Source organism: Chinchilla lanigera, unplaced genomic scaffold (genome assembly GCF_000276665.1).
Source record: "Chinchilla lanigera isolate Chin_1 unplaced genomic scaffold, ChiLan1.0 scaffold00048, whole genome shotgun sequence".
NCBI classification, from domain to species: domain Eukaryota; kingdom Metazoa; phylum Chordata; class Mammalia; order Rodentia; family Chinchillidae; genus Chinchilla; species Chinchilla lanigera.
The window spans coordinates 7,713,613-7,726,482 of NW_004955449.1; the positions used below are offsets into that span (position 1 = coordinate 7,713,613).

At 36.4% G+C, this 12,870-nt stretch overlaps 1 protein-coding gene across 1 annotated transcript in view; it reads left to right on the forward strand.

The window, feature by feature from the left end:
• The first annotated feature begins 811 nt into the window (after positions 1–811).
• Positions 812–12,870, forward strand: part of Scn7a (sodium channel, voltage gated, type VII alpha subunit) — an 83,960-nt gene continuing 71,901 nt past the window's right edge. Inside the window, exon 1 of the mRNA XM_005393284.1 lies at positions 812–1,102. The gene's annotated coding sequence lies outside the window, so the exon portion shown is untranslated. The remainder of the gene's footprint in view (positions 1,103–12,870) is intronic.

Genomic DNA, 12,870 nt, shown 5'->3' on the forward strand with positions numbered 1-12,870 from the left:
GTGATAATCATATTGAATAAAGTTGTTTAGAATGCTACTGTGCTATCCACATTCCCAGCACTGACATTTGTTAATGTGTTTCGGGATAAAATAACGTATTATCAAAACAAGATAGGGTTACAAAATTAGTGTTCTATAGTGTGGCAAAATTTTCTAAACTCCCTTTGAGGAAGACCAACATCTCTTTCTGTAACCCTTAACTACACTGTAGAGTCCCAGTTTTCTAAAACATAAACGATATTTTTCTTTGTGACTCATGTCTCACATCATCAGAGTGGGAAAAAAAGGTAAAACAAGAGGTTACAGTGATTCCAACCAATTCCTTTCTAGAGAATACATCTATACACAACAACATCCACGTCACACACTAATCTACAGCAGTGCTCAGCTTCGGAGGCTGCAGGCTGACCGGCTTCCTGGTAGACTCTGTTGGCGAAGCATAGGAAGGAAAAGTAGAAACAGCTGGAGGTAAAGACTGAGTTTGCTGCTTTCCTCTCTTCCTCTTTCCCCCTCATCTTCCTTTTCCCACACATCCCGCACAACACACGATGTAGTTGCATCCTGCTCCTGTCCTCTCTGCTTCAGCCAGCCTCCTGCTCTTCTCGCTGTCCGCTCTTCACAGGCAGCTGGAGGAGCAGTCTCCAAGCCAAAGCTGTGGCTCCCTCTGCAGCTGGTCTGTCAGATCACCCCGCCCACGCCGGAGCTGAAGGCGAGCGCTGGCCTGGGAATGAGGGCGGGGGAGACTTTGGCGTGGCTGGGAGTGGGAGGGAGGAGTAAGAAAGAGACAAAAACAGCTCCCCATGGGCAGACTGCTACACTGGGCACCTAGGCAGGAAAGGTCTTTGGGTCAGCGGCTGGGGAGCCGCTCCAGGGACGCCTTCCCTAGCCTGCAGCTCAGTGGGGCCGGTGTGAAGCAGATCGCATCACCGCCCAGGTGGAGGCAGCTGCTGCGGGCACATGCCCGCCTAGCAACGTCTAAACAGCCAGAGTAGAGGAAGCCAGAGGTCCGTGAAGAAACGGAAGCTCCGGAGGACAGGGCTCCAGGAGCTTTGCTTCTTGGGGTCCCCTCAAGTCCTGGTGGAGACCTTTCACTGGGTAGCAAGTAAGTGCTGTTTTCATGCTACGGTGTCCAGTATCAGGAAGGTGTTTGCTGCTGCCGGCTTTTCCCACTCCCACTGGCCCCACCCCGTACACACCCTGAGCGTCCCCAGCAAGAGAAGGGAAATGAGCCTTCTAGACTTGAGAGAGCTACCTACGCTGAGAGACGCAGTGGACTGTGGATGTGTTAGCTCTACACTGGACGTGTGGTTAGTATCTCATCCCCCCAACAAGGTTGGAAACCAAGGTGCTCTGGTAGGTTAAAATTTCTAGAAAGCCTATATGGTGATGATTTCTATACTACATGACATAGTACAGACAGAGTGAAAGGTTATGCAGGTTGTCTATGCTTCTAAGGAGTCCAGTCTCTATTCTAAGCAGCTAAATTTCAAGCCTGGTATTTTTCCTATACAGTACAAATCATCAGTATAAAAGTAGAGTTACAAATGTGATTGGAAACGATGTGCTTAGTGTAAGTATGAGTGCTTTGCTCAACAGGGTTTTGTTTTTTGCATGTTGGTTTGCTTGCTTTTTGTATTGTTTAGCTCTATAAAACTTGTACCTTCTGGAGCTTCAGTTCTCTTTGAGAAGTGATGACGACACTCTGGTTAGATGTTAGCTCTAGGACTTAGGACATTGATCACATCAGGATAAGTGATAAATTTTTGTGGAATTATCCACTGATGAGCCAGTTTAATTAATGGAAACATGGAGTTTAGCTTCAGTATTGCCCAGGAATATATCTTGAAATAAGAATAAGTTTGTGTAGTGGATGTTTCCCCCTGATTATCTTTTAGGTGAGTGGTTGTTTTGGCAAAGAAGGAAATTGAACCCTGTAATAAACAGAGTCCTGGGACACATACCTGTTACAACTTGAATTTTTTAAACCATTGCAATTTAGCTGACACTTTTGTAGGTAAGGCAGATAAAACCAATAAGGAATAATTCGGTGAAATTATCTAGCTAATTAACAAAAGGATTGGAAGACCACTAAAGAAATATGTGGAATTATAAAATTTGACTTTCATTTATGTACAAATACAGCAAATTATTTAACTTCATTAACCTTTATCTTCCTGAGTTATAAGTGGCACATCAAAATGTTCTGCTGAGGGCTAATTACTAAAAATTACACGAAGAATTTTAGAAAAAGTAACATTTTGTACAATTGTGATTTGTGTGGAGAAGGTCTTTCAGACAGACCTCTGTAGAATGAGTAGAGGGGGTAAAATTCAACTTCATCCATCTCTTACCACTGGTACTATTTAAAGCATATTCTCATTTCTAAACCTTCATCCTTGCCAAAACTGTGCTTTGATTAGTGACTTATACTGAAACACCTTTTAATATTCTCTAGATATTATTATCCTTTCATATTTTAGTTTAAAATTTTGTTTTAGGTGTGTAACACTGCTTCCTGGAGATTAAACCATCGAGCATATTGAATATTGCTCAGTTTACTTGAGCTACCTATTAATATACAAGAAATCAGTTTACAGATAAACTGTACTCTTTACAAAGAAAAAGAATCATTGAAATATTGCACTCAAGGGAGAGGTACTATGAACCCCTTCCCTCCTTAGATGTGTTTAAACTGATAGTGAAAAGACTTCAAATTGGACATAAGCTCTGGAAGAGGGACTAATAGATACCAAATAACATGGTCAGGACCCTAGACACATTATGGCAAATCAGTCTCCATTGGAGAACTGGGAACAAGAGCTAAATACATAGAAACTGGGCGTTCTGCACTCAAACCTAATGTGGTATTGGATTTGGTAGGTAGTTGACAGAAATTCTAACCAATTTTGTACTCATATGATAAATGCATATCTAAGCATAATAGAAATTGAAACTGCAATGTTTTGTCTACTGCCTTATTTAGAAAAGAAGTATTCTAATAAACTGCTGCGTATATCTGATCAGCAGCAGACCTGCATTGCAACTGGGCTACTGAGAGACTGATGTGCAACTCTCTACCTAGTACCTCAGAGTCTCTTGAAAACTTATGGTGACAAAATTAGAGTAAAAGGGGCATTCTTATTTCCGAGATGAATTCCATTATTTCCACATAGGTTAGTGTCAATATTGATCAGTTTCAGAGCAATATCTATAACACCCATTTATCTTCATTGGTTATCAGTGATGTACAGTCACTCAAAATTGCATTGGACTGACCTGTAGATACATATCTCATTTTTCTCCACTTTTTTCGTCTTTTATCAATATGGGCTAACCCGCATCAGCTAAGGTCCTAATCTGCATAAAAAGGGAACTCATGAGGTTGTAGGTAATATTTTCACCTGAGGGTTTCTAGGGATATTTTTCAGCTGGTATATATTTCTTGACCCATCTACCACCCAGAAATCCATATATGTGCTCAATTATTGCTTTGTTTAAAAATAAACTGGGCTTAGTCTTACTAAACAGATATCCCTGTTGTTCTTCAGTAGTTCTGACTGAATTGGCTCGGCCTGAAGCTGACTGAGAATAGCTAGCTCAGTGGATACCTCTAACTATGGTAGGCGTCAAGTGTCAGACTGATGAAACCAGCATCAAAGATATTGAAAGGAAGGATCCCACCAATAGAAATTCCAAAATGACCTGTCTGTGATGAGAATGTTTGGTACACATTTAGTGGTACAGACTCAGAGACCATGGTCTGTAGTAGAATATATTGTGTCAAGTGGAATATTCCATCCCTTCTGATTTAACTGTTAGAGTGAGGCTTCTAGGCCTCCCGTCTCATGCTTTGAGTTTTCCCAGTGTCTGCATGGTCTATATGTGCCAGATTACCATGTTGGACTTTAGTTCTGACTTTGGCTTTGGGCCATATGGACTCTCTTCCCTGGGCTCTCCCAGCCTATGCTGGCTACTTTTTGCCCAATTAAGAATGAGATAAAAACTAATTCATACTCACTCCAATATATCTCAAAGCGCCCTTATGACAAACTCCAATCTGAGAAGTGGGTGGACATTTATTGTGTTTGGATCCACATTTGAAAAACTAGAGTAGATGTTGGAGATGACAGAATCCTGAAAACACCAACTTTCTCACAGTTATCGGGAACGACGACAAATAGCTAGTTTCAAGAGATCTCCAGGGTTCTGGTAAATAAGCCAGTTCTGTAATTTAAAGGGAAAAAAAGTATTTTTTTAGGTCCAGTGGCATCTAAAATTGTAGACCAAAAGGTCATAAGGCTGCCGGTGGGTACACAAGTCACATTCATAATTGGATCTCCTTTGTATTAATCTAGCAGGGCCAAGAACATATTCCTCTTCTGTTAGCTTTTTTTTTTAATTTTAAAGATAAAAGAATGAAAACATCTTAAAAAGCACATATACAATTAGAAAATAACACAAAAACAATATAAGCACTACAGAATCTCAGACAAGTGATAGGAAATTAACAATGGTTACTGTATTACATATTGATATTGTCAATTTGGATACTCAGATAAACAAATATAGACATGTAAGATTGATCATACACTTAAATATTAACAGTTCCTTTCAATACAGCAATAAAAGTCAGTAGTACAACTATGTTAGCTAACCTGTGTATACATATGTATATATTTTCTCCTTTTTTCTTTTCTCTTTTCCTGCATCCCAGTTGTTCTTTCCTTTTGAGCAGTTTCCTTCCCTTTCACAGGGTCTATTGTACCTCCTAGATTTTATTCACTCTTTCACATTTCATTTTGTGAGCCTTTAAAGGGGTTCTGGCCAGATTCTTCTGTTGGAGAGTCTACTTGATTACCATTACAATAGTACTGAAAAGATTCTGGCTTGTCCCCGACATGCTTGTTTTGGTACACTGGAAAGTAACATCATGAAGTTTTTATTGTATCTACAGAAACAAAAGACTTTCCTAGTGAAAGACGAAGTAGATGAGAGATGCTCAAGTAGACATACTTTAAATGAAGCAATTTTTTTTGTGTTCCCGGATCCCTTCCCTGACTCGTCCCTCTTACCAGTCATACAAGTTGAGCCTGTGGAGACTTTGTCATCCTCAGAGACTTTACATCATGTGCATCTCTCTCCAAGCATTCAAACTGAGATTTTCACATTCTTGTACTTGGATTTGAGGTCCAGTGCTGATCTCAAGCTTTTCCTATGTGTTCACTTCTAGCACAAGCTACTTCTGCTTCTCTGAATGTGTATGACCTGCGCTCTTCTCTAGAAAGGAGATGCCTGAGAAGACCTTACCACTCAATTATTTTGATGTAACTTCATCATTATAATCTAAATTTCCTTACTTTGTGGGGGAAAAGTTCAGTTCTGAAAAGATAAATTTTACATTTGGGAAGGGATGAAACATACGCTTTTGGAATTTTCCTTATATTTATGTGTTTATTAGACTGATTTTCTTGTTTTTAAATTCAGAATAAAGCCACAATTAATATTCTTAAGAGTTGTAATTAGAACAAAATGACAGTATATCACAAACATCATTCTTTGCATAAGACTTTCTGGTATTCTTTTGTGGGTACATACTGTGTTTCCTTTATCCACTCCTCCACAGAAGGACACTTAGGTTGCTTCTATATCTTGGCTATGTAAATAATACTGCAGTGCACATGGAAGTGTGGACATTTCTTCAAAATAATGATTTCAATTCTTTTGGAAAAAATACTGTGTATGACTTCATGGACGAACCTGGGGACCTTATGCTAAGTGAAATATGCCAGGCATAGAAAAATAAATATGGTTATTCCTCATTAACCGTAAGTTATTTGTGTCAGGACACTTTGTAAGTACCTAAATCTACCTAAATGTTCAAGTCTCTTACATAGAATGGTATAATATTTGCATTTAACTCACGCTTATCCCCCAAGCAGTTCAAACAATTTCTGGATAACTTATATACTATATGCTGTAAATATACATAAATTGTTGATGTAGAATATTGTATAGGGAAAGACAGTAAGAAAACATTTGTATGTGTTCAGTACAGATCCATCACTGGTAATTCATGTTTGATTGAATTTATAGGTGCAGAGCTAATAGACACAGAGGGCTGACTACTGTACGATTTCACTTCTATGTTGGATCTAAAAACAGCTCATAAAAATAGAGTAGTTACTAGAGGCTGGAGGTGGGGGAGTATCAAAGGGAAGGGGAGATGGTGTACAATAAAGTGTACCAAGTGTCAGTTAGACTGGAATAAAGTTTTATTGATCTGTTTCACAGCAAAACAACTATGATTAACATTAAGGTGTATATATTTCAAAACTGCTGAGAGTGATTTTAAATGTTCTTGCCACAAAGAAATGATAAATATGTGAGGTGATAGGTATGTTTAATTTGTTTTATTCAATAATTCCCCAATATACATAATTATGGAACATCACATTTTACCCTATTAAATATACACTTATTCTTTATGAATTAACAATAAAATATCTAATAAGGATAAAAGAACCAAAGCATTATAATGATGTACCTGTTTAGTTTTCTAAGGTGGTTGGGTGATAGTTGGTTATCAGTCAAATAGGTTTTTTGCCAATCAGGCTGTGTCAGATTCATTTCAAGGGGATACCCAAGATATTCTGATGCTGTCTAATTTGAGCCATATGCTCCTGGGTTTCTACTATCAGTCCCAAGATATTGCTGATATGGAATTAAGAGCTAGTATGATACACATCAGCTATGTTGAGATGATATTTCCCTCTACATTTCTTGGCAAAAGGGTGTTGATCTTCTCACCATTTTTATCCTCTTGAAGGTTCCCAGATTCATGACCTATAGGTTAGAAGTTGTCGTATGTAGTCAATCTCCCAGAGTCTGGTACATTGTTGAAAATTCCATGTCAATATCAAGCTAACCCAGAACCACAATAGGCGTTAGAGGTTTTTTGATTGGCCTATTACAACAAGTGTTTCAAAATTCTTCTGTCTGGTCATTAATAGGTTAGAAGAAGCTAAGTGGCAATGGAGGTTCAAAGAAATCCATTAGCTGGACCAAGGAGCTATTTCTGAACTGTTCTCAAAAGCCCTGTGGGATAATTCTCGTTTTGGATTTTTTTAAAATAGTGAAAATCTAAACAGATAGTGAGATATTGCATCTCAGGGATGTTAGTTTTATGAAGGACTTCAGGATTCAGGGCAGGATATACAGTATGTTAGAGACGCTTTTGTATTTCTCTGGGAAATGGCAGACATTATTTTTCGTTCACTTGTTGATTCCTAATGTGGCCACTGGCCAGGAATTTTTGGCTAAGGATGTGATAGACTGAGTTCACCAGACAGAATTATAGGACAATTTGCTCCTTTACAACTTGATAATTCTTTGGTGTGACAAGACGTAATTTAGAAATCCCACAGGATGATTTCACATCTTTACAAGCAGAAGTTCTGAAACATTTGAAGACACTCGAGAAATTGACTAGCTTAGAATGATTGGTTAAACCACTGTCTTTGAGAATTCAAGTAGAAATATTTAAGACAGAATCAGATTTACTTTGTGTTCTTGGAAAACTCTTTTTCTATTGTCTTTAACTCTGTTGTAGTTTTATTTCTTAGTGAGATAGCAGACCCCTGAGAAGCTCTTATGACCACTGATCTGCATTTTTTCCTGCTGTTTTGAATGTCATTAAGCTTCTGCACAGGCATTGCTCTTGCAAATTTGCAGTCAGGTGCAGGGAGATTTGGTTTGGTCCCCTAGTGTTTGCTTTGGCAGCACATACACTAAAATCTGGCCCTTTGACACTATTTATGTACATCTAACCTTACTATATTAATAGAGTGTGTCATTCTAAAACTTAATATCTTAGACAACTCACTTCCACAAGGAGATAGATGTTATTGGATTATTGTCAGATATTAGACAATTTGACAATCTGAAAAATCCAGGTCCAGCAGTGTTTGAAATAATTTTATTTCAGTCCCTATTTGTCTTGAAGCTTTAATTTTTTTGCATTGTTTAAGTTTGTGTAATAGCCCATCTCACAGAGGAGAGAGTGTTAGAATAGTTTAGACTTTCTTGCAGTAGCAAGCTTAAACTCTAGGTTCTAATTTATTTACAATTATGTTTCTTTTATAGCTTCCTTTCCTAAATTCAGGGACTTTATTAATACTTCTAGCACACATATACTATGCTTAGCACTTAAAAATATATGTTCTATAAATTAATGTCAAAACCATAATACCAAATGTGTACATGAATCAAAATACCACACTATGTCTCAGAAGTATGTACAAATATTATGTCCAAATAAAAAATTAGAGTATGTAAAAATAATAACACCTTGACTTAATTTATTGCCATATAGGACAATAAACTATTAGAATGACCCTTTGCAGAAAATTAGAGTTTACTTTAATGTATCTGAAGTAAAAATGTTAAAGTATATAGATAAATAATTGCTACACATAAAGGTATGTGTCTGTAGTCCCAGGTACTTAGATAACTAATGAGGGAGAATTGTGAGTCCAAAGTTAGCCTAGGCAGATCAGCAACACTCAATCTCAAAATACATTTTAAAAAGGATTAAAAAGAGCTGGGGATATAGATGAATGCTGCCTGGGCTGCCTCCCCAGGACCAAAAGCAATTAAGAAGTAAATAAGTAAATGTGTATATAAATATGATCATATTTGAGACATACATACTTATTTATTTTTTTCATAGCATTTTCCAGTGTGTTGCAAAGGTGTCAGAGAAAGATAAGGACACAGGATATGTGGAAGGTTGGAGCTAGAGAGTCTGGAAATCTGAAGGCAGCAAAAGCACAGAATGAGGACCCATATCAGATTAAACCTAAATCGGACTGATATACTGAGTAACTTTAGCCAAATTTTGCTGACCTATGACAGAACACAATTTCAGATAATTCAAAGATAAGAATCAAAACCAAAAGTCATTTAAATTGGAAAAGAGTGAAATAACCTTGTGGGAATGGGGGAAAAAAAGTTGTAATGAAGAAAAAGACAGAGATGCTAATATAAAAAGAATCCCAGAACATTAAATAGGTATGCACCAAAAAAGTAAAACAGTGACAGTTTTGGAGACTAGAGCTTGTTTACTTGCTGAAGTACATTTGCTATAGATGTTAGGTCTGTCCAGCTGGCTGCTGTTAGCCTTCCCACAGAGAAGCACTTATACCCTTGGAACTGGAAGTCATTATTAATAACTATGACCTGTTTGGGGTTATGCCTATGATAAAAAGAAATAGCATTAGCCTCTTTTAAAACTTGGCTGGATTCTGAGAATCTAGAAAGAAGTATACTATGCTTTATTTATCCAAGAGTCATCATCCATTGTTCTCAACCATTCTATATACATTTCAGCATAAGAACACAGAAGCAGATGAGTGGGAGGTGGAAACAAGAGAAGGAGCGTTTCTGGCCTGGTAGAATATAACCTATTATTTTGTTTAAACATAAATTGTTAGAGAGAAAAGGTAAAAGCAAGCACTATGTCATCCTCTAATATCATGCAAAACAACAACAACCTAAAAAGAGGGGTAACATAAAATCTAAAATCCGAGGTTAAAAACAAACAAACAAAACAGAAGAAATTGTAAAACACTAGACCCTATTGAATTTTTAAAATTTTTAAAGATTTGATATAAATAAGAATTAGTATCCTCTTAATATTATAGATAAAGACTTTGTTATAGCAACTAGAACTGGAAGTAAAATGTCAGGCTAGTGTTCCTCTGATTCCCAAATGGGGAAGCCCAGCCTAGAAAGGAATGGCAATACAGGCTCTTGTGAGAAACATACAAAAATGGTATCACCTGAAGTTTTCCTGCCATGAATGTTCCCTGTCAGTATCTAAGCTCTCTTCTCTGTTTTTGGTTATGAATTTTGAGGTTATCACATGCATTTGGGGGAAATTGTGTCATTACTTTTTTGATATCTTGCTCAAAGTTACTCTAGTTCTGTCTTTCAACTAAGAACGGACTTACAGTGTTCTTTTTATTGCACTTGTAATGGTCTCTTTAACAAATACAGGTAATTGAATATTTTTTTCAAGAGCTCCACAGATGACAAGCTTTTTTTCTAGAAAGAAGACATTTTTCACAACTTTGCCATGTATAACAGATTTGTGTGTGTGTGTGTGTGTGTGTGTGTGTATGTGTATGTGTGTTCTTCTAAGCTTTTGTCAAAGGAAAAAGAGAAAAAAGGAAAATATATCGAACATCAATCAATGTTAACTCCCTATGACAGGGGTAAAGGAAAATGCTTTAATAATTCAAGAAATAATAATGCTGAAAACTCTCTATGCAAACTGAATGCATAAGTAAAATGTATAGTTGTAAAGAAAGAGCTTTGAAACACTTTTATTTTCTGTGAACTTGTTATTTAAGTGATAGTTTAAATGACAAATGTCAGATTTTAAAAAAATAAAATAATTTAAGAATTTCATAGTGTTGCAGATGATCATTATAACTGTATATCATTATTACTTTGCATAACCAGTAAGAAGTTTACTTTGGATAACCAGTAAGACGTTAAACTATATTTTTCATATTCCCTTTTTAAAAAACTCTGAGATGTGATACAGTGTTTGCATTCAGCTTGGAGGTTAGATGAGTATATCTATCCAACTTTGATCCTTTTTGATTCTCTACTTCTGCCTAGCCCCTTTCTATCCATACAGAGTCTACCTCTCTGTTATCTTTAATTTTTTAGGGTTTGTTTTTAGTCATTTGTTTTATTTGAAAGAAAGTAGTAAATGAGAGAATAAAAAGAACAATAGCAGCATACCAGCATCACCAACATAAACAAATCAAAGCAAGAACATTTAAAGTGATACAGGATTTCAAGACAAAATAATACAAATTAACAGAGGTTGTTATATTACATATCACTATCTTCAACCACATTGCTCAGATTACCAGATGTAAGAATGAAAGATTATTCAAGCCATTTAAGAAAATAGGAAAATAAGGATTGGGGATATAGCTCAGTGGCACAAGCACCTGCCTGGCAAATGTAAGGTTGTAAGTTCGATTCCAGTACCAAAAAAAAAAAAGAAAAACAAGTTCCTTTGACTTAACATCTCACTATGTATTCCAGCCTGGCCTTAAACTCAAAATAACATTCGTGCCTTAGCCTCCCATGTGCTGGAATTATAGGTGTGTACTACCATGTCCAGAATATTACAGGTCATTTGTATTTCTTCCTTTTTGAAATATCTATTCATTTTAGTTGCCTATTTTTTGTAGGTCTTTTCTTTTGGTGGTCTATTTTTGAGTTCTTTATATGCTAAATATTAATCCACGTTCTGAGGAGTAGCTGATATTTTTACCATAGGTTATCTCCTCACTGTATTCGTTGTTCCTTTCCTGTGCAGAAGCTTTTAAATTAAAAATCCCATTTCTTAAATCTTAGTATTATTTCCTGTACAGTGGGATTCTGATCCTTGCCTAGGCCTGTGCCTAACAATTTTTTCTTTGAATGGATTCAGTGTTTTTGTTTTTATATATAACCATTATATATAACATTTTTTATACATAAAAATGTATTTAACCATTTTTACTTGATTCTTGGTATGGAGTGACAGATATAGATCATGTATCTCTGCATGTGGCCACCCAGTTTTCCCAGCATCATTGTTAGACCATCTTCATTCCAGATTATACTCTTGGCCCCTTTGCTAAAATCCTCCTGGCTGAAGTTATTGGGGTTTGTTTCTGTATCACCTTTTCTATGACTTTGGTAAATGTGTGTGTCTTTGTGCCAGTGCTGTGCTGTTTTTACTGATGTGGGTTGGCAGTGTAAATTGAAGTCTGGGGTGGTAAAGCCTCCTGCCTTGCTCCTGTTACCCAGGATTGCTTTGGATATTCAGTGTCTTCTTTGTTTCCAAATTAATTTCAGAATTATTTTTTCTAGTTCTACAAAAAAAGTTTATGATATTTTTATCAGAGTTGCAATAGATCTATATGTCATTTTTGGTAATATGGCCATTTTGTCAATGTTAGTTCTATCTACATTTTGCATTTTCTTTTTAAAACTTCCATAAATGAGACAATTATTTCCATTCAAAAGATGATTCACATAAAAGTACTATACTCAAATGATTAAAAATAACAATAAATATTTGCTGATTGTGTAGTACCTAAAGTCAGGGTTCTAGATGCTTTATATTTCTTAGGTCCTTCCGTGCTAGTATTACTCTTGGATGTGCATATTCTGATTACTCCCACTTCATAGTTGAAGAAACCAAATCATGGAAAGTTTATGTCCTTTGCCTAAGGTCAAAGTCAGAAGACAGTAAAGCACAGATTTGAATTTAGAAAATCTACTTACACAACTAAACATTTTTCCCAAACATGTATGTTAAAATAGCTCAAGCACATAGAAAAGTTAACCAAAATGTGTAAATGGCACCTACACACTCCACACCTATAGTTTTCAGTTATCATTTTGAGTGGACTTTGTCACAAATCTCTGCCTGTTAGCAATCATTAAATCACATAGTAATGTTTTGGAATATTTTTAATAGCACTAATAAAATCAACCTGGAGAAATAAGACCATGTAATAGATTAAAACTAATTTTCAGTAGTCTTAAGAAAAAAATTAGTCACACTCAAGACCACAGCCAGTATCAAATGGCACAACCATCCCAGTAGTTTCAGCCTCAAGCTACCAAATGGTCTCCTTTGAACCACTGACTCCATTATTACTCTTGCCCCTGAAAATGCTGAAAGTTGTTGCTCTAATTTCTACCTCATGTGCAAAACTAGATTAAAATCTTGAGTTGGTGCACTTCACTAGTGTCTTGGTTACTTTTCTCTTATTGCTGGGACAAAATACCTGA